Source organism: Zea mays, chromosome 5 (genome assembly GCF_902167145.1).
Source record: "Zea mays cultivar B73 chromosome 5, Zm-B73-REFERENCE-NAM-5.0, whole genome shotgun sequence".
NCBI classification, from domain to species: domain Eukaryota; kingdom Viridiplantae; phylum Streptophyta; class Magnoliopsida; order Poales; family Poaceae; genus Zea; species Zea mays.
In genome coordinates, this window is record NC_050100.1 from 171,882,925 (window position 1) to 171,903,570 (window position 20,646).

General features: G+C 44.0%; 1 long non-coding RNA gene across 1 annotated transcript; it reads right to left on the reverse strand.

Moving 5' to 3' along the window:
- Window positions 1-7,115: 7,115 nt before the first annotated feature.
- Window positions 7,116-8,276, reverse strand: LOC109939820 (uncharacterized). Its single transcript, XR_004849603.1, has 2 exons — window positions 7,430-8,276; window positions 7,116-7,340 (listed from the first exon to the last, which is right to left on the reverse strand). It is a non-coding gene; the product is annotated as an uncharacterized lncRNA (long non-coding RNA).
- Between the last annotated feature and the right edge of the window lie 12,370 nt (window positions 8,277-20,646).

Below are 20,646 nucleotides of genomic sequence, written 5' to 3' on the forward strand. Positions count from 1 at the left end.
TCTTTCAACCCTTTCCCTCTCTCAAACGGTCACTTAGACCGAGTGAGCTTCTCTTCTCAATCAAACGGGACACAAAGTCCCCGCAAGGACCACCACACAATTGATGTCTCTTGCCTTGGTTACAATTGAGTTGATCACAAGTAAGAATGAGAAAAAGAAGCAATCCAAGCGCAAGAGCTCAAATGAACACAAGTCACTCTCTCACTAGTCACTATTTGATTGGGAGTGATCTATGGACTTGGGAGAGGATTTGATCTCTTTGGTGTGTTTTGTATTGAATGCTATAGCTCTTGTAAGGTGTAAGAAGTCTGAAAACTTGGATGCTATGAATGGTGGGTGGTTGGGGGTATTTATAGCCCCAACCACCAAACTAGCCGTTTGGTGAAGGCTGCTGTCGCATGGCGCACCGGACTGTCCGGTGCGCAACCGGACACTGTCCGGTGCGCCTGCCACGTCACCTGGCCGTTGGATTCCGACCGTTGGAGCTTCTGTCTTCTGGGCCACCGGACAGTCCGGTGGTGCACCGGACAGGCACTGTTCACTGTCCGGTGTGCCATCTGGCTCTGCTCTGGCTCTGGCGCGCACTGTAGCGCATTTAATGCCTTCTGCAGACGACCGTTGGCACGAAGTAGCCGTTGCTCCGCTGGCACACCGGACAGTCCGGTGCGCCACCGGACAGTCCGGTGCGCCACCGGACAGTCCGGTGAATTATAGCAGAGCGGCCTCCAGAATTCCCGAAGGTGAGCAGTTCGGAGTTGGAGTCCCTGGTGCACCGGACACTGTCCGGTGGCACACCGGACAGTCCAGTGCGCCAGACCAGGGCACACTTCGGCTGACTTTAGCTCTCAATATTTGAATCCTTTCTCGGTCTTTTATTGGTTTGTTGTGACCCTTTGGCACCTGTAGAACTCATAATCTAGAGCAAACTAGTTAGTCCAATTATTTGTGTTGGGAAATTCAACCACCAAAATTAACTAGGAAAAGGTGTAAGCCTATTTCCCTTTCAATCTCCCCCTTTTTGGTGATTGATGCCAACACAAACCAAAGCAAATATAGAAGTGCATAATTGAACTAGTTTGCATAATGTAAGTGCAAAGGATACTAAGAATTGAACCAATAAATTCTCATAAGATGCGCATGGATTGATTTCTTTATTTTTAACATTTTGGACCACGCTTGCACCACATGTTTTGTTTTTGCAAATTCTTTTGTAAATTCTTTTCAAAGTCTTTTTGTAAATAGTCAAAGGTAAATGAATAAGATTTTGAGAAGCATTTTCAAGATTTGAAATTTTCTCCCCCTGTTTCAAATGCTTTTCCTTTGACTAAACAAAACTCCCCCATCATAGACATCTCGAATTTCTGTGTCATGATCCTACTAAATTCCTCACATGTAGATTCGTTAGTAGACCCAAATATAATATCATCAACATAAATTTGGCATACAAACAAATCATTTGCAAGTGTTTTTGTAAATAGAGTAGGATCAACCTTTCCGACTTTGAAGCCATTAGTGATAAGAAAGTCTCTTAGGCATTCATACCATGCTCTTGGGGCTTGCTTGAGCCCATAAAGCGCCTTAGAGAGTTTATATACGTGATTAGGATACTCACTATCTTTAAAGCCGGGAGGTTGCTCAACATAGACCTCTTCCTTGATTGGTCCGTTGAGGAAGGCATTTTTCACGTCCATTTGATAAAGCTTGAAGCCATGGTAAGTAGCATAGGCAAGTAAAATGCGAATTGACTCAAGCCTAGCTACGGGTGCATAGGTTTCACCAAAATCCAAACCTTCGACTTGTGAATATCCTTTGGCCACAAGTCGGGCTTTGTTCCTTGTCACCACACCATGCTCATCTTGCTTGTTGCGGAAAACCCACTTAGTTCCTAAAACATTTTGGTTAGGACGTGGAACTAAATGCCATACCTCATTTCTTGTGAAATTGTTGAGCTCCTCTTGCATCGCCACCACCCAATCCGAATCTTGAAGTGCTTCCTTTACCTTGTGTGGCTCAATAGAGGAAACAAAAGAGTAATGTTCACAAAAATGAGCAACACAAGATCGAGTAGTTACCCCCTTTTGAATATCGCCGAGGATGGTGTTCACGGGATGATCTCGTTGAATTGCTTGGTGGACTCTTGGGTGTGGCGGCTTTGGAACTTGTTCATCTTCCTCATCTTGATCATGGGCATCTCCCCCTTGATCATTGCTCTCCTCTTGAGGTGACTCATCTTCTTGTTCTTCTCCTTCACCATCTTGAGCCTCATCCTCATTTTGAGTTGGTGGAGATGCTTGTATGGAGGAAGATGGTTGATCTTGTGCATTTGGAGGCTCTTCGGAGACACACATCCCCAATGGACATGTTCCTTAGCGTGATACATGGAGCTTCTTCATCATCTAGCTCATCAAGATCAACTTGCTCTACTTGAGAGCCGTTAGTTTCATCAAACACAATGTCACAAGAAACTTCAACTAGTCCAGAGGACTTGTTAAAGACTCTATATGCCCTTGTGTTTGAATCATAACCTAGTAAAAAGCCTTATACAGCCTTAGGGGCAAATTTGGATTTTCTACCTCTTTTAACAAGAATAAAGCATTTGCTACCAAAGACTCTAAAATATGAAACATTGGGCTTTTTACCTGTTAGGAGTTCATACGATGTCTTCTTGAGGATTCGGTGTAGATACAACCGGTTGATGGCGTAGCAAGCGGTGTTGACCGCCTCGGCCCAAAACTGATCCGAAGTCTTGTACTCATCAAGCATGGTCCTTGCCATGTCCAATAGAGTTCTATTCTTCCTCTCCACTACACCATTTTGTTGTGGGGTGTAGGGAGAAGAGAACTCATGCTTGATGCCCTCCTCCTCAAGGAAGCCTTTGATTTGAGAGTTCTTGAACTCCGTCCCGTTGTCGCTTCTAATTTTCTTGATCCTTAAGCCGAACTCGTTTTGAGCCCGTCTCAAGAATCCCTTTAAGGTGTGGCGGAACCGCCCGAATTATTCCAACTTAAGTGCCTAAGTCCCGCCTTAGAGGCTAGACCACACTTAAATAGGAATAACCCGTCAGTCCCTCGGATCTAGTCCGATAAAGCCACTTATCCAGGATCGAATACCACTAGCTCACTCGAAGGTGAGGCACAGAGAAATACAATAAAACATAATACCACAATTTAATAAGTATCATTAGTGATTACATTATCGGAGTTTCAGAAATAATAACCATAAATTTTAATGCAGCGGAATAACTAACGGAGAAGAACCGAGTAACATGGCGAAGCCTGGCCACACTACTCCTCCTGGTCCTCTCCTGCGGAAGCAGTAACCCACTCGACCGTCTATCCCGGTGGCAGGGATGAAGGCCAAGTCACACCATCAACCAATCAACCTAAGAAGTACCTGCAAAAATTATGCCACAAGCAAGGCTGAGTATACTAATACTCAGCTAGACTTACCCGGTGTGAGGAGTCTACTCCTCTACCTCTAGACATGCAGCTGTTTGGCTGAGGGGTTTGGTTTGCCAAAAGCACTAGCTGAGTCTAAAATCACATTTTAGCTTCTCAAGTTTTAGTATGATCCTTTTTAAACTAGATGTGTACCTAGCTAATCATACATGGTATCAAACATTTTTATCAAACAACATCTTTTGCCAGTCACCTCATTTCCACTTATTACTCAATGTAGCAGCATGGATCAAGCAGTCTCATTAGCTGCGAGAAGCAGACGATTCGAATCGAGTTTTTAAACCTTGCAAGGTAAACCTAAACACACGACATGTAGGGGCACTCCGTCCCCACACACATCAACCGTCCCCATCGATTCCCTGGCAACAGATCAGGGCTCACCGCCTTGGCGTACAATGCCTCACTGACCCCGACTGGCCGTCGTGCAGTGACCGCACTTGTACCCACCATAACCGGAATGGGAGACCTCGTCTCAGGTCACGTGAGGGGATATGTCTGCGGGCAGGTTCACTCAGGTACTAGGCTCACCGATTTACCATATTTCTCGGTATGTGTTTAGTACGTTCAAACGCTTGACTCACGGTACCACACCTTAATCCTTATTCCAATTTTCATCTCGTAGACAACGCATCCCCATGGATCGTTGTCTACAGACCACCATCATTATGATATAAAAATGGATACAATCAATTCCTGACCTCGCGCGAGTGCTAGAAAAATCACTCGACTTCTACCGAGATCCCTAATTAGTAAAGCAGCTACTCGACCTATCATACTAGTATCCATCTCAAAAAGGAATCCTGAGTTCATGCAACTAGGGTTTCAGTCAACTCCTACACTTAAGTGCACAGTACAAACCTACAAACATTAAGTGCAGTAAAATAGCATATATAACGGTTATGCATAAAACCGGGGCTTGCCTTTAATTTGACACTTAGATAGTGTTTGCCGGGTGGTACTCGCTTGGCGAGCATCCACTGGTTATGTCCATCCTTCGGGTCGTCCACCAACTGTGTCTTGTGGTTGGCACCACATCACTGGCTCGATCATCATCTCTCGGTCCTATATGAGGTGCAAGATGCATATGTATGAATATAATGAAAGTAGCACAAAAATAGCACAAGATATAGCAAGACACAGTGACAAACTAAACATTAATTAGTAAGACACTGCAACAACTATACGCAAACACTAGTTATTTATGTGTCATTGGGCACACGTAAACACTATCACTAGAAAGACGACGATCACGACTTTTAATTAACCAACACAACAGGACATCACACGTATGAACATTTATTTAACTTGCTACGGCTTTTCCTTAGTTCTCCTATTGACCACACAAGAGCAACCAAGACAACGTACGTTTAAACAGGACATAGGCATCAATAACTATAAATCTTATATCCACAACCAACTACAGCAAGCAAGCACATTAATCACGGAACACATGTTAACCTAAGTTCAGCCATCACAAGTCTATGTCCGTCAAGCGCTAACTAAGCATTTTTAGCCAAAATGGTGAACTAAACATTCATTTGAGCACGTGCAGATTTTTTAGGACATCAGCACGGCAGTTACTTGTTTTAATCATAACTTTTCAAATATTAATCCAAACATAACAAACTAAGACTTTATAGAAAGCTTAAAATGTGCTCTACAACTTTGGTATTTTCACCTCAACAAGATTCAACCCTTAGCAAGGTCAAAACGTGTTAATACAACAGCTCTGTCCAGATTTGGACAGATTCAGACTTGCAACTTCAAAAATTCACAACTAAAGATTCAGACATCTAAACAAAGTGATTTTAGACTTTCTGGAAAGCTAATTAAATGTTCTACAATTTATTTATAAACATATCTGGCTGTTTTAATATGTATCAAGGGTAAAATATACTATGAAGGCTGTGCTGTCCAAAACTGGACAGATTCAGTCTTCACACTTCAAACACATGTAACTTAATCTTCAGACCACCAAAAATAGTGATCCAAGACTTTTTGGAAAGCTTGGGAAAAGTACTACATAACCTTTATAATCACCAAGAAGTGATTCCAGGTTTATTCAAATCAAACATTACAGTTTTTGAAATCTGTTCTGACAGAGGACAGAACACAGCAACCAGTTTGAAAAATTCATAACTCTTAAACCGTCAGGCCTGTAGTTATGAAATTTTAACACAAGCAAGATAAGAAAAGCCTCTACAACTTTCTTATAATTGACAAGGACTGATTCTAACATTAACTTAAGCAAACAATGCAGTTTCTGAAATCTGTACATAATTTGGACAGATTCAGTTACTGAATTTGTAAAAAGCACAACTCCTAAACGGTCAGACCTATGGCTGTCAAGTTTTAACACCAGCAAGATAATAAAGTTATCTACCCCTTTTCTATAGCACATATCTACAGAAAACACAATTTAGTTCATCAAACATACAGCACACCGAAAACAGTACGTGCAGCCCAAAACAGAAATTAATAAATTTCAGCTCCTATACAATTCAAGAATTGCCGCGTTCTAAGTACTTGAACTATTCTAACATTTTACCATTCGTTAGAGTTGAATTAATTAAATGAGGACTAACAAGTAGACTTGCTAATTTTTATACAAGTTATTTCGCGATCTAGAACTACCATACCCAACTAATCAACGCATTCACCACAATAATCATCCAACAATTTGCATTTTAAATTAGACAACACATGAGCACTACTACTTCACATTTCATTTCATATAGAACCTCAAGGCGACAATAATAACACACAGGTAATCGACCTTTCTCTACGACCTTCAGTTGGGTCAACAACAGATGACATGATGACTACAAAGGCATGTCACCATTTCATCACACTCATTCATCGCCTATATGCGCACTAATTCATTTCTTGCGACACATGCACTCAAAATCAATCCACACTACACAAAAACACTCATCTCTTATTTATGCGCAGACTTAACACCTTTCGGGATACAGCGTCACTATAAACACCTTACACATAACTGCCTTAGGAACCTATTAGTTCACTCGAAGACATCTATTCAAGTCATAAACACAATCATACACTTATTTGCGAAGCACAATTTACGGAACGCCTAACGCGTATAGACTCGACTTATAATTATAGAGGAAGTGATGACTACTTACGGCATGTCATCACCTCTCTACTTAAGCCGGGACAATTTCTACCTACAACGACGAAACATTTATGTCGAGCACACTTTATTTTACCCTGTCTCGCATACAACCATATCATGGCGTGCACTCGAGACAATACCGATTAATTTAACGCAATTACCACCACAATGCACTTCGATATACACGTTCGACATCACAGTGCTTCGACAGACCCCACACTTCCAATCTACTTGTCACATCCAAACACACCACGTGACCACTGCATTCTTATAACCAATTTTAGCGCAATTATTTATGACAACACTTAGCGACTAGACGAGTGAAACACCAACTGATTATTCGTACATTCGCCTTTGAAACACTAATCATATATGACATAATTTATATTTTCAACCCACTCTAACCTACACCATGATGAAAACATAAAATATATTTACATAGACTAACTCATTAGCCGACTGCGGAAACCACCACATGCTTTACGCTTTATTAGATTTACCACGACTAACACACTGCTTTATGACGAAGTATTTTAACAAACGATTAATACCATCCACGAACCATCCTTGTGACACATAAATGAATCATCGCAGCCACATATATACATGTACGGCCCGACATCAATCAAAGCATACGTATTATAAACTATAAATCAATCAACCTGAACGAGTCGTGACTAGGCGTGTGGGCTGTCCACATGGCTCGGTATTTCGTCGAACGGGCAAGGCACGACGTCGACCACTAGCTGCGAAAACACACAAATTTGTTGGCGGCAGTTCATCGAACATCACACACATCGGAAAATAAACATCGAGAACAGCGGGGGTTTCTCACCACGGTTTTTGACGGCGTCGCGGATGGGCTGCGCAAAACAGCGAACACACGGCGAGCATCGACGGCGTGCTGCTCACTGTTCAACACCCCACTTGGACAGATCGCCGAACACGTGGCACGCGCGCAGCGCTAGCAGCGAGGAAGCCAGGGAAGGTGTCGGGGCTGCAGGAACAGCGGCGTTTCGCCGAGGGGCTGCGCAGTGAGGGGAGGTGGGGCGAGCTGCCGCTGTTTTGTGGGGAACAGAGGAGGAGCAGGGGAGGGCGCCGGGGATCCGCTGCTGTGCGCGCGCAGGGGCTTGGGGGAGGGAGATGCTGCGCAGAGCTGCTATTTTTCGGATCGAAGAACTGGGCGCAGGGAACTCGGACGCCATGGACAGGGAAGTGTGCAGGCTGCTGCACGGCTGTGAAGACAGGGAGGGCGCCATTGGAGGGGACGTGCAGGGTTGCCGGATTCCTGTGCGCCCAACCAGAAAAGCAGGGGAAGGTGCCACGGACGGACATGGAAGGGAGCAAGGAGGTTGTGCTCGAGCCGACCTCCATGCCTTCTGCCGTGGGGAGCTTCTGTAGGGGAGTTCAGCTAGGGGCAAGCAGGGAGGAAGATGAACAGGCGCTGGCTGCCGCTGCGCGAGGAAGGAGCAAGGGGGGGCGCCACGCCATGGCTGCTGGGAGCGGCTGGAGCAGGCTTGCGCAGAGGAGGGAGGAAGGGATGGACGCCATGGCTGTTGGCTTGCTCCCTGCTGGCCGCCGTGGGGAACCAGGGAGGAAGAAGCTGACGCCTGCTGTTCTATCGTGTAGGAGAAGGAGAAAGGAGAGGGCTGGTTTGGGCGGCTAGGGGTGTAGGTGAATAAAAGCCAATTTGCAAGGGAGAGAGGTGCTATTTATAGAAGGGGCATTAGGGTTAGGGTTTTAAATGGGCCTAATTGGGCTGGGTTGGGCTGGCCCAAACACGAAATCGGGCTGCGCTAAACATTTTCCGGAATAAATATTCCCGCGGAAATTTGTCTGTACACAGAACAGAGTGAAACAGAGTTCGGACGAACGGACGACTACGCGATTAACTCGGTCGAGAGTTTGGTTTGACTTTGCTCGAAAATAATTCCCTACGCGCGATTTGAAAATAAATCGTCCTGAGATTCGATCGGCTTTGGATTTTTAGTCGGAGAAGGCGAATTGCGATATTTAAAAATTGCTGTCGATACGGGGTTTTGAATTCAGTTTGGACATAGAGATATTCGGCCGAGTCGAGTAAGAAATAATTAGAGGACGATGTACTGAGTACTCCGTGTGAGAGTACGGACTCGGATAAAATAGTCAGACATAGATCAACGTTCGAGGAATTAACTCGGGCTCAGACCAAATAACAGCCGTCGAGAGTTTGATTTAATGAGCTTCAAATGAGATTTATAATTCGAGAATGATTTTTGAGTTCGCATTCGTGCCGAGGATAAAAGTTTTAACAGGCTCCAAAATTGGCCATTTCTCGCGATCGATTAACTCTGAATTCGGTGAACTTCCAAGAGAAAGCCTGATAAACAGAGATAGGCACGATCGAGAAATAGAAATTTTCACTGAGCATCTGAGATTGGGACAAATCTTGCGTCGTAACACGAAACTGACACCTGGGGTGTCACAGCCTTCCCCCCTTAAAAAGAATCTCGTCCCGAGATTTGAATGAGGATCTTCAAGGGTGGAGAAGCATGTAACTCCCAGGCTGAAGATAGATGCAAATTCATGAGAGAGTATCTGACAAGATAATGAAGATGGAATTGGATCGAATATCACGACATGTTGAGACAAAATGCAGCGATCACTCTGAAAGAATGTTCACAAAAGATAACACATCAGTATAGTCTCGTAATGGACCACGACTATTAACCGCGATACCAGCGCGTGCCGAGTAGCTCAACCATGTGTGCACCATAGTAGGCTCTCGGTCTCGTCGCGGCACCATCAGTTGTTAGCCATAATACCATTACCAAACGCAACCAATGAGAAATCCACATAGCACAGATAGATGGAGCCCATGAGAGTATGGCTCAGAAAATAAGAATGTGACCGAAGTTGAAGCAGAGATTGCTGACAAAAGAGCATCACATGAGAATTTTCTTTAACCCAGAGAACCATTTGATGATCAACATGGAGATTATCAGATCAGATATTAGCACGAGATTTGATATGAGGACGAACCAACCATGAGATCGAGACTGATAAGCTTTTAGAGACATAAGAGATCCCAAGATAACAACAACATCCATTAATCCACATGGATATGTCGTTTAGAGATAAGTTGATAAAATGACGTCATGATCCTTAGAGAAAGAGTATGAGAATGATCAGAAATGAGAGATTTAGGCAAGATCAACATCTGATACTTGAGAACGGGTTACAACAGATAACCAGATAACGAGGCAGAATCATTAAGGGATCCAGAGATTCGGATGATAAAGCCACCACACAATTCACAAGGAAAAAGATCACCAGATCCATGCGAAAGGAGAGGTAGGCAACAAGATCAGCTGAATGATCAACATGAATGCTATGAAGTTTTAGGGGCAAGGATTTATGGAAAGAAACATGGCCTTGATAGGGGTTGCGCAACTAGACACCAACAAATTTTTTTTTGACACAACAAGTGCACAAGGGGACTTGGGTTGGTCTAACGGTCAAGTCATGGGGGTTTTATAAGTTGTGCAGGTGTAAATTCAAGGGTAAAACACGCAAGGGTTAGAAAACATCAACACAAGCATGATTTCTTTTTAAGAGATTTCACTTGCTAAATCAAGGTTGTTTGGGTGGGGATCTTTTTATGAACAGAACAAGAAACAAAATGTTTTGCAAAAAGGGTTGAACAATTACAAGACTACCTAGATGGCAAGGCAGGAGAAACACATAGCACAACCTAACAAGACTTACCAATCTGACACAAGGTAAAAGATTTCTTATAGTTCCTAACACAACAGTACATCACATTATTCACAAGTTTTTATTATTGGAATAAAGGTGAGAGAAGCATGTTGGTGCACAAAAGACAATTATAATGCGACAATCATGATGCATGCTCATTCTAGTCGTCTTCTCAGACCTAACTAATTTTTCGGATGCTTGCTATAACATCCTTCATAATAGTAGTAGTAGCCTTTATGGCCTAAATAACTAGCCACCTAGCTACCCATCTATTTCCTAAGGCTTCACGTTCTAAGTCTATCCTGATCGTCCTGACGATCTATCCAACATTGGTTTCTAACAAGTTTTACTTTAGAAAAGGTTGGAATCATGACTTATTGACTTCTCTGTACTGGTATTCGCTCCGATACCAGCTGTGGCGGAACCGCCCGAATTATTCCAACTTAAGTGCCTAAGTCCCGCCTTAGAGGCTAGACCACACTTAAATAGGAATAACCCGTCAGTCCCTCGGATCTAGTCCGATAAAGCCACTTATCCAGGATCGAATACCACTAGCTCACTCGAAGGTGAGGCACAGAGAAATACAATAAAACATAATACCACAATTTAATAAGTATCATTAGTGATTACATTATCGGAGTTTCAGAAATAATAACCATAAATTTTAATGCAGCGGAATAACTAACGGAGAAGAACCGAGTAACATGGCGAAGCCTGGCCACACTACTCCTCCTGGTCCTCTCCTGCGGAAGCAGTAACCCACTCGACCGTCTATCCCGGTGGCAGGGATGAAGGCCAAGTCACACCATCAACCAATCAACCTAAGAAGTACCTGCAAAAATTATGCCACAAGCAAGGCTGAGTATACTAATACTCAGCTAGACTTACCCGGTGTGAGGAGTCTACTCCTCTACCTCTAGACATGCAGCTGTTTGGCTGAGGGGTTTGGTTTGCCAAAAGCACTAGCTGAGTCTAAAATCACATTTTAGCTTCTCAAGTTTTAGTATGATCCTTTTTAAACTAGATGTGTACCTAGCTAATCATACATGGTATCAAACATTTTTATCAAACAACATCTTTTGCCAGTCACCTCATTTCCACTTATTACTCAATGTAGCAGCATGGATCAAGCAGTCTCATTAGCTGCGAGAAGCAGACGATTCGAATCGAGTTTTTAAACCTTGCAAGGTAAACCTAAACACACGACATGTAGGGGCACTCCGTCCCCACACACATCAACCGTCCCCATCGATTCCCTGGCAACAGATCAGGGCTCACCGCCTTGGCGTACAATGCCTCACTGACCCCGACTGGCCGTCGTGCAGTGACCGCACTTGTACCCACCATAACCGGAATGGGAGACCTCGTCTCAGGTCGCGTGAGGGGATATGTCTGCGGGCAGGTTCACTCAGGTACTAGGCTCACCGATTTACCATATTTCTCGGTATGTGTTTAGTACGTTCAAACGCTTGACTCACGGTACCACACCTTAATCCTTATTCCAATTTTCATCTCGTAGACAACGCATCCCCATGGATCGTTGTCTACAGACCACCATCATTATGATATAAAAATGGATACAATCAATTCCTGACCTCGCGCGAGTGCTAGAAAAATCACTCGACTTCTACCGAGATCCCTAATTAGTAAAGCAGCTACTCGACCTATCATACTAGTATCCATCTCAAAAAGGAATCCTGAGTTCATGCAACTAGGGTTTCAGTCAACTCCTACACTTAAGTGCACAGTACAAACCTACAAACATTAAGTGCAGTAAAATAGCATATATAACGGTTATGCATAAAACCGGGGCTTGCCTTTAATTTGACACTTAGATAGTGTTTGCCGGGTGGTACTCGCTTGGCGAGCATCCACTGGTTATGTCCATCCTTCGGGTCGTCCACCAACTGTGTCTTGTGGTTGGCACCACATCACTGGCTCGATCATCATCTCTCGGTCCTATATGAGGTGCAAGATGCATATGTATGAATATAATGAAAGTAGCACAAAAATAGCACAAGATATAGCAAGACACAGTGACAAACTAAACATTAATTAGTAAGACACTGCAACAACTATACGCAAACACTAGTTATTTATGTGTCATTGGGCACACGTAAACACTATCACTAGAAAGACGACGATCACGACTTTTAATTAACCAACACAACAGGACATCACACGTATGAACATTTATTTAACTTGCTACGGCTTTTCCTTAGTTCTCCTATTGACCACACAAGAGCAACCAAGACAACGTACGTTTAAACAGGACATAGGCATCAATAACTATAAATCTTATATCCACAACCAACTACAGCAAGCAAGCACATTAATCACGGAACACATGTTAACCTAAGTTCAGCCATCACAAGTCTATGTCCGTTAAGCGCTAACTAAGCATTTTTAGCCAAAATGGTGAACTAAACATTCATTTGAGCACGTGCAGATTTTTTAGGACATCAGCACGGCAGTTACTTGTTTTAATCATAACTTTTCAAATATTAATCCAAACATAACAAACTAAGACTTTATAGAAAGCTTAAAATGTGCTCTACAACTTTGGTATTTTCACCTCAACAAGATTCAACCCTTAGCAAGGTCAAAACGTGTTAATACAACAGCTCTGTCCAGATTTGGACAGATTCAGACTTGCAACTTCAAAAATTCACAACTAAAGATTCAGACATCTAAACAAAGTGATTTTAGACTTTCTGGAAAGCTAATTAAATGTTCTACAATTTATTTATAAACATCTCTGGCTGTTTTAATATGTATCAAGGGTAAAATATACTATGAAGGCTGTGCTGTCCAAAACTGGACAGATTCAGTCTTCACACTTCAAACACATGTAACTTAATCTTCAGACCACCAAAAATAGTGATCCAAGACTTTTTGGAAAGCTTGGGAAAAGTACTACATAACCTTTATAATCACCAAGAAGTGATTCCAGGTTTATTCAAATCAAACATTACAGTTTTTGAAATCTGTTCTGACAGAGGACAGAACACAGCAACCAGTTTGAAAAATTCATAACTCTTAAACCGTCAGGCCTGTAGTTATGAAATTTTAACACAAGCAAGATAAGAAAAGCCTCTACAACTTTCTTATAATTGACAAGGACTGATTCTAACATTAACTTAAGCAAACAATGCAGTTTCTGAAATCTGTACATAATTTGGACAGATTCAGTTACTGAATTTGTAAAAAGCACAACTCCTAAACGGTCAGACCTATGGCTGTCAAGTTTTAACACCAGCAAGATAATAAAGTTATCTACCCCTTTTCTATAGCACATATCTACAGAAAACACAATTTAGTTCATCAAACATACAGCACACCGAAAACAGTACGTGCAGCCCAAAACAGAAATTAATAAATTTCAGCTCCTATACAATTCAAGAATTGCCGCGTTCTAAGTACTTGAACTATTCTAACATTTTACCATTCGTTAGAGTTGAATTAATTAAATGAGGACTAACAAGTAGACTTGCTAATTTTTATACAAGTTATTTCGCGATCTAGAACTACCATACCCAACTAATCAACGCATTCACCACAATAATCATCCAACAATTTGCATTTTAAATTAGACAACACATGAGCACTACTACTTCACATTTCATTTCATATAGAACCTCAAGGCGACAATAATAACACACAGGTAATCGACCTTTCTCTACGACCTTCAGTTGGGTCAACAACAGATGACATGATGACTACAAAGGCATGTCACCATTTCATCACACTCATTCATCGCCTATATGCGCACTAATTCATTTCTTGCGACACATGCACTCAAAATCAATCCACACTACACAAAAACACTCATCTCTTATTTATGCGCAGACTTAACACCTTTCGGGATACAGCGTCACTATAAACACCTTACACATAACTGCCTTAGGAACCTATTAGTTCACTCGAAGACATCTATTCAAGTCATAAACACAATCATACACTTATTTGCGAAGCACAATTTACGGAACGCCTAACGCGTATAGACTCGACTTATAATTATAGAGGAAGTGATGACTACTTACGGCATGTCATCACCTCTCTACTTAAGCCGGGACAATTTCTACCTACAACGACGAAACATTTATGTCGAGCACACTTTATTTTACCCTGTCTCGCATACAACCATATCATGGCGTGCACTCGAGACAATACCGATTAATTTAACGCAATTACCACCACAATGCACTTCGATATACACGTTCGACATCACAGTGCTTCGACAGCCCCACACTTCCAATCTACTTGTCACATCCAAACACACCACGTGACCACTGCATTCTTATAACCAATTTTAGCGTAATTATTTATGACAACACTTAGCGACTAGACGAGTGAAACACCAACTGATTATTCGTACAATCGCCTTTGAAACACTAATCATATATGACATAATTTATATTTTCAACCCACTCTAACCTACACCATGATGAAAACATAAAATATATTTACATAGACTAACTCATTAGCCGACTGCGGAAACCACCACATGCTTTACGCTTTATTAGATTTACCACGACTAACACACTGCTTTATGACGAAGTATTTTAACAAACGATTAATACCATCCACGAACCATCCTTGTGACACATAAATGAATCATCGCAGCCACATATATACATGTACGGCCCGACATCAATCAAAGCATACGTATTATAAACTATAAATCAATCAACCTGAACGAGTCGTGACTAGGCGTGTGGGCTGTCCACATGGCTCGGTATTTCGTCGAACGGGCAAGGCACGACGTCGACCACTAGCTGCGAAAACACACAAATTTGTTGGCGGCAGTTCATCGAACATCACACACATCGGAAAATAAACATCGAGAACAGCGGGGGTTTCTCACCACGGTTTTTGACGGCGTCGCGGATGGGCTGCGCAAAACAGCGAACACACGGCGAGCATCGACGGCGTGCTGCTCACTGTTCAACACCCCACTTGGACAGATCACCGAACACGTGGCACGCGCGCAGCGCTAGCAGCGAGGAAGCCAGGGAAGGTGTCGGGGCTGCAGGAACAGCGGCGTTTCGCCGAGGGGCTGCGCAGTGAGGGGAGGTGGGGCGAGCTGCCGCTGTTTTGTGGGGAACAGAGGAGGAGCAGGGGAGGGCGCCGGGGATCCGCTGCTGTGCGCGCGCAGGGGCTTGGGGGAGGGAGATGCTGCGCAGAGCTGCTATTTTTCGGATCGAAGAACTGGGCGCAGGGAACTCGGACGCCATGGACAGGGAAGTGTGCAGGCTGCTGCACGACTGTGAAGACAGGGAGGGCGCCATTGGAGGGGACGTGCAGGGTTGCCGGATTCCTGTGCGCCCAACCAGAAAAGCAGGGGAAGGTGCCACGGACGGACATGGAAGGGAGCAAGGAGGTTGTGCTCGAGCCGACCTCCATGCCTGCTGCCGTGGGGAGCTTCTGTAGGGGAGTTCAGCTAGGGGCAAGCAGGGAGGAAGATGAACAGGCGCTGGCTGCCGCTGCGCGAGGAAGGAGCAAGGGGGGGCGCCACGCCATGGCTGCTGGGAGCGGCTGGAGCAGGCTTGCGCAGAGGAGGGAGGAAGGGATGGACGCCATGGCTGTTGGCTTGCTCCCTGCTGGCCGCCGTGGGGAACCAGGGAGGAAGAAGCTGACGCCTGCTGTTCTATCGTGTAGGAGAAGGAGAAAGGAGAGGGCTGGTTTGGGCGGCTAGGGGTGTAGGTGAATAAAAGCCAATTTGCAAGGGAGAGAGGTGCTATTTATAGAAGGGGCATTAGGGTTAGGGTTTTAAATGGGCCTAATTGGGCTGGGTTGGGCTGGCCCAAACACGAAATCGGGCTGCGCTAAACATTTTCCGGAATAAATATTCCCGCGGAAATTTGTCTGTACACAGAACAGAGTGAAACAGAGTTCGGACGAACGGACGACTACGCGATTAACTCGGTCGAGAGTTTGGTTTGACTTTGCTCGAAAATAATTCCCTACGCGCGATTTGAAAATAAATCGTCCTGAGATTCGATCGGCTTTGGATTTTTAGTCGGAGAAGGCGAATTGCGATATTTAAAAATTGCTGTCGATACGGGGTTTTGAATTCAGTTTGGACATAGAGATATTCGGCCGAGTCGAGTAAGAAATAATTAGAGGACGATGTACTGAGTACTCCGTGTGAGAGTACGGACTCGGATAAAATAGTCAGACATAGATCAACGTTCGAGGAATTAACTCGGGCTCAGACCAAATAACAGCCGTCGAGAGTTTGATTTAATGAGCTTCAAATGAGATTTATAATTCAAGAATGATTTTTGAGTTCGCATTCGTGCCGAGGATAAAAGTTTTAACAGGCTCCAAAATTGGCCATTTCTCGCGATCGATTAACTCTGAATTCGGTGAACTTCCAAGAGAAAGCCTGATAAACAGAGATAGGCACGATCGAGAAATAGAAAATTTCACTGAGCATCTGAGATTGGGACAAATCTTGCGTCGTAACACGAAACTGACACCTGGGGTGTCACATAAGGTCTCTTGGGTATGAGATTTTTTCTACAAAAAGAACATCCAAGTGAAGCGAGAATAATCATCCACAATAACTAGACAGTACTTACTCCCGCCGATGCTTATGTAAGCTATCGGGCCGAATAGGTCCATGTGTAGGAGCTCGAGTGGCCTGTCAGTCGTCATGATGTTCTTGTGCGGATGATGAACACCAACTTGCTTTCCTGCCTGACATGCGCTACAAATCATGTCTTTCTCAAAATGAACATTTGTTAGTCCCAAAATGTGTTCTCCCTTTAGAAGCTTGTGAAGATTCTTCATTCCAACATGTGCTAGTCGGCGATGCCAGAGCCAGCCCATGTTAGTGTTAGCAATTAAGCAAGTGTCGAGTTCAGCTCTCTTAAAATCTACTAAGTATAGCTGACCCTCCAACACTCCCTTAGATGCTACTGAATCATCACTTCTTCTAAAGACAGTAACACCTATATCCATAAAAAGACAGTTGTAACCCATTTTACATAATTGCGAAACTGAAAGCAAGTTATAATCTAAAGAATCTACAAGAAAAACATTTGAAATGGAATGGTCAGGTGATATAGCAATTTTACCCAATCCTTTGACCAAACCTTGATTTCCATCCTTGAATGTGATAGCTCGTTGGGGATCTTGGTTTTTCTCGTAGGAGGAGAACATCTTCTTCTCCCCTGTCATGTGGTTTGTGCACCCGCTATCGATGATCCAACTTGAGCCCCCGGATGCATAAACCTACAAAACAAATTTAGTTCTTGATTTTAGGTACCCAAACGGTTTTGGGTCCTTTGACATTAGATACAAGAACTTTGGGTACCCAAACACAAGTCTTTGACCCCTTGTGCTTGCCCCCAACATACTTGGCAACTACTTTGCCGGATTTGTTAGTCAAAACATAAGACGCATCAAAAGTTTTGAATGAAATGTTAGAATCATTTGATGCAATAGGAGTTTTCTTCTTAGGCAATTTTGCATGGGTTGATTGCCTAGAGCTAGATGTCTCACCCTTATACATAAAAGCATGATTAGGGCCAGAGTGAGACTTCCTAGAGTGAATTCTCCTAATTTTGTGCTCGGGATAACTGGCAGGGTATAAAATGTAACCCTCGTTATCCTGAGGCATGGGAGCCTTGCCCTTAACAAAGTTAGACAGTCTTTTAGGAGGGGCATTAAGTTTGACATTGTCTCCCTTTTGGAAGCCAATGCCATCCTTGATGCCAGGGCGTCTCCCACTATAGAGCATGCTTCTAGCAAATTTAAATTTTTCATTTTCTAAGTCATGCTCATTAATTTTGGCATCAAGTTGAGCTATGTGATCATTTTGTTTCTTAATTAAGGCTAGGTGATCATGAATAGCATCAACATTAATGTCTCTACATCTAGTGCAAATAGGAACATGCTCAACGGTAGATGTAGAGGGTTTGCAAGATTTTAGTTCAACAATCTTAGCATGTAAAATGTCATTTTCACTTCTAAGATTAGAAATGGAAGTATTGCAAACATCTAAGTCTTTAGCCTTAGCAATTAATTTTTCATTCTCATTTCTAAGGCTAACAAGGGAGACATTCAATTCTTCAATCTTAGCAAGTAAACTAACATTATCATCTCTAAGATTGGAAATTGAATCATCACAAACAATTGAATCAACCTTAGCAATTAGTCTAGCATTCTCATTTCTAAGGTTGGCAACAATATCATGGCACGTGCTTAGCTCACTAGATAATTTTTCACATTTTTCTACCTCTAGAGCATAAGCATTCTTAACCTTAACATGCTTCTTATTTTCTTTAATTAGGAAGTCCTCTTGGGTGTCCAAGAGTTCATCCTTCTCATGAATAGCACTAATTAATTCATTTAATTTTTTCCTTTTGTTGCATGTTTAGGTTGGCAAAAAGGGTGCGCAAATTATCCTCCTCATCACTAGAATTACCTTCATCACTAGAGGATGCGTATTTAGTAGAGGATCTTGATTTTACCTTCTTCCTTTTGTCGTCCTTTGCCATGAGGCACTTGTGGCCGACGTTTGGGAAGAGGAGTCCCTTGGTGACGGCGATGTTGGCGGCATCCTCGTCGGAGGAGGAGTCGGTGGAGCTCTCATCGGAGTTCCACTCGCGGCACACATGGGCATCGCCGCCCTTCTTCTTGTGGTACCTCTTCTTTTCTCTCCTCTTGCCCTTCTTGTCGTTATCCCTATCACTGTCACTTGATAATGGACATTTTGCAATAAAGTGACCGGGCTTACCACACTTGTAGCACACTTTCTTGGAGTGGGATTTGTAGTCCTTCCCCCTCCTTTGCTTGAGGATTTGGCGGAAGCTCTTGATGATGAGCGCCATCTCCTCATTGTCGAGCTTGGAGGCATCAATGGGGAGTCTACTTGATGTAGACTCTTCCTTCTTTTCCTCTGTCGCTTTGAATGCGACCGGTTGTGCTTCGGGTGTGGAGGAGGTATCTTGCTCGATGGTTTTCTTTGAGCCTTTGATCATCAACTCAAAGCTCACAAATTTTCCTATTACTTCCTCGGGAGACATTAGTGTGTATCTAGGATCACCACGTATTAATTAAACTTGTGTAGGGTTAAGAAAAACGAGTGATCTAAGAATAACCTTGACCATTTCATGGTCATCCCATTTGGTGCTCCCGAGGTTGCGCACTTGGTTCACTAAGGTCTTGAGCCAGTTGTACATCTCTTGTAGCTCCTCCCCTTGGCGAAGCCTGAAGCGACCGAGCTCCCCCTCGATCGTCTCCCGCTTGGTGATCTTGGTCACCTCATCTCCTTCGTGCGCGGTCTTGAGCACGTCCCAAATCTCTTTGGCGCTCTTCAACCCTTGCACCTTGTTATACTCCTCTCGACTTAGAGAGGTGTGGAGTATAGTGGTGGCTTGGGAGTTGAAGTGCATGATTTGGGCTACCTCATCCACATCATAATCTTCATCCCCTACGGATGGTACCTGTACACCAAACTCAACAACATCCTATATACTTTTGTGGAGTGAGGTTAGGTGATATCTCATCATATCACTCCACCTAGAATAATCTTCACCGTCAAATGTCGGTAGTTTGCCTAATGGGACGGAAAGTAATGGAGTATGCTTAGGAATGCGAGGATAGCGTAGGGGGATCTTACTATACTTCTTGCGCTCTTGGTGCTTAGAAGTGACGGACGCGGCGTCGGATCCGGATGTAGAGGGCGAGGAAGAGTCGGTCTCGTAGTACACCACTTTCTTCATTTTCTTCTACTTCTTGCCACTCTTGTGCGATCGAATGCATGAAGGGGATCCATCCTTCTTCTTGTTGGCGGACTCCCTCGATGGAGCCTTCCCGTGGCTTGTATCGGCCTTCTCACCGCCGATCACCATTGTCGGCGTTTCGAGACCGGGGGTCCTTGAGCCGACGAGTGAGTGTGCCGCGTGCCCCAGCCCAGATGGGTCGAGCGTGTGGGCGAGCGCGAAGGGGGGAGAAGCGAGGTGGCCGGAGACGGGCGTGAGAGAGGTGGAGATCCCGCGGCCTTCGTGTTCGTCCCGCGCCCAGGTCGGGTGCGCTTGCAGTAGGGGGGTTACAAGCGTCCACGCGGGTGAGGGAAGCGAGCGGCCCCAAGAGAGCGCCTGCCCCGTCCTCGTCCCCGCGCGGCCAACCTTCTCTAAGAAGGCCCTGGTCCTCCCTTTTATAGGCGTAAGGAGAGGATCCAGGTGTACAATGGGGACGTAGCAGAGTGCTACGTGTCTAGCGGAGGGAGAGCTAGCACCCTAAGTACATGCCAATGTGGCAGCCAGAGAGATCTTGGCACCCTGCTGGCGTGATGTCGTG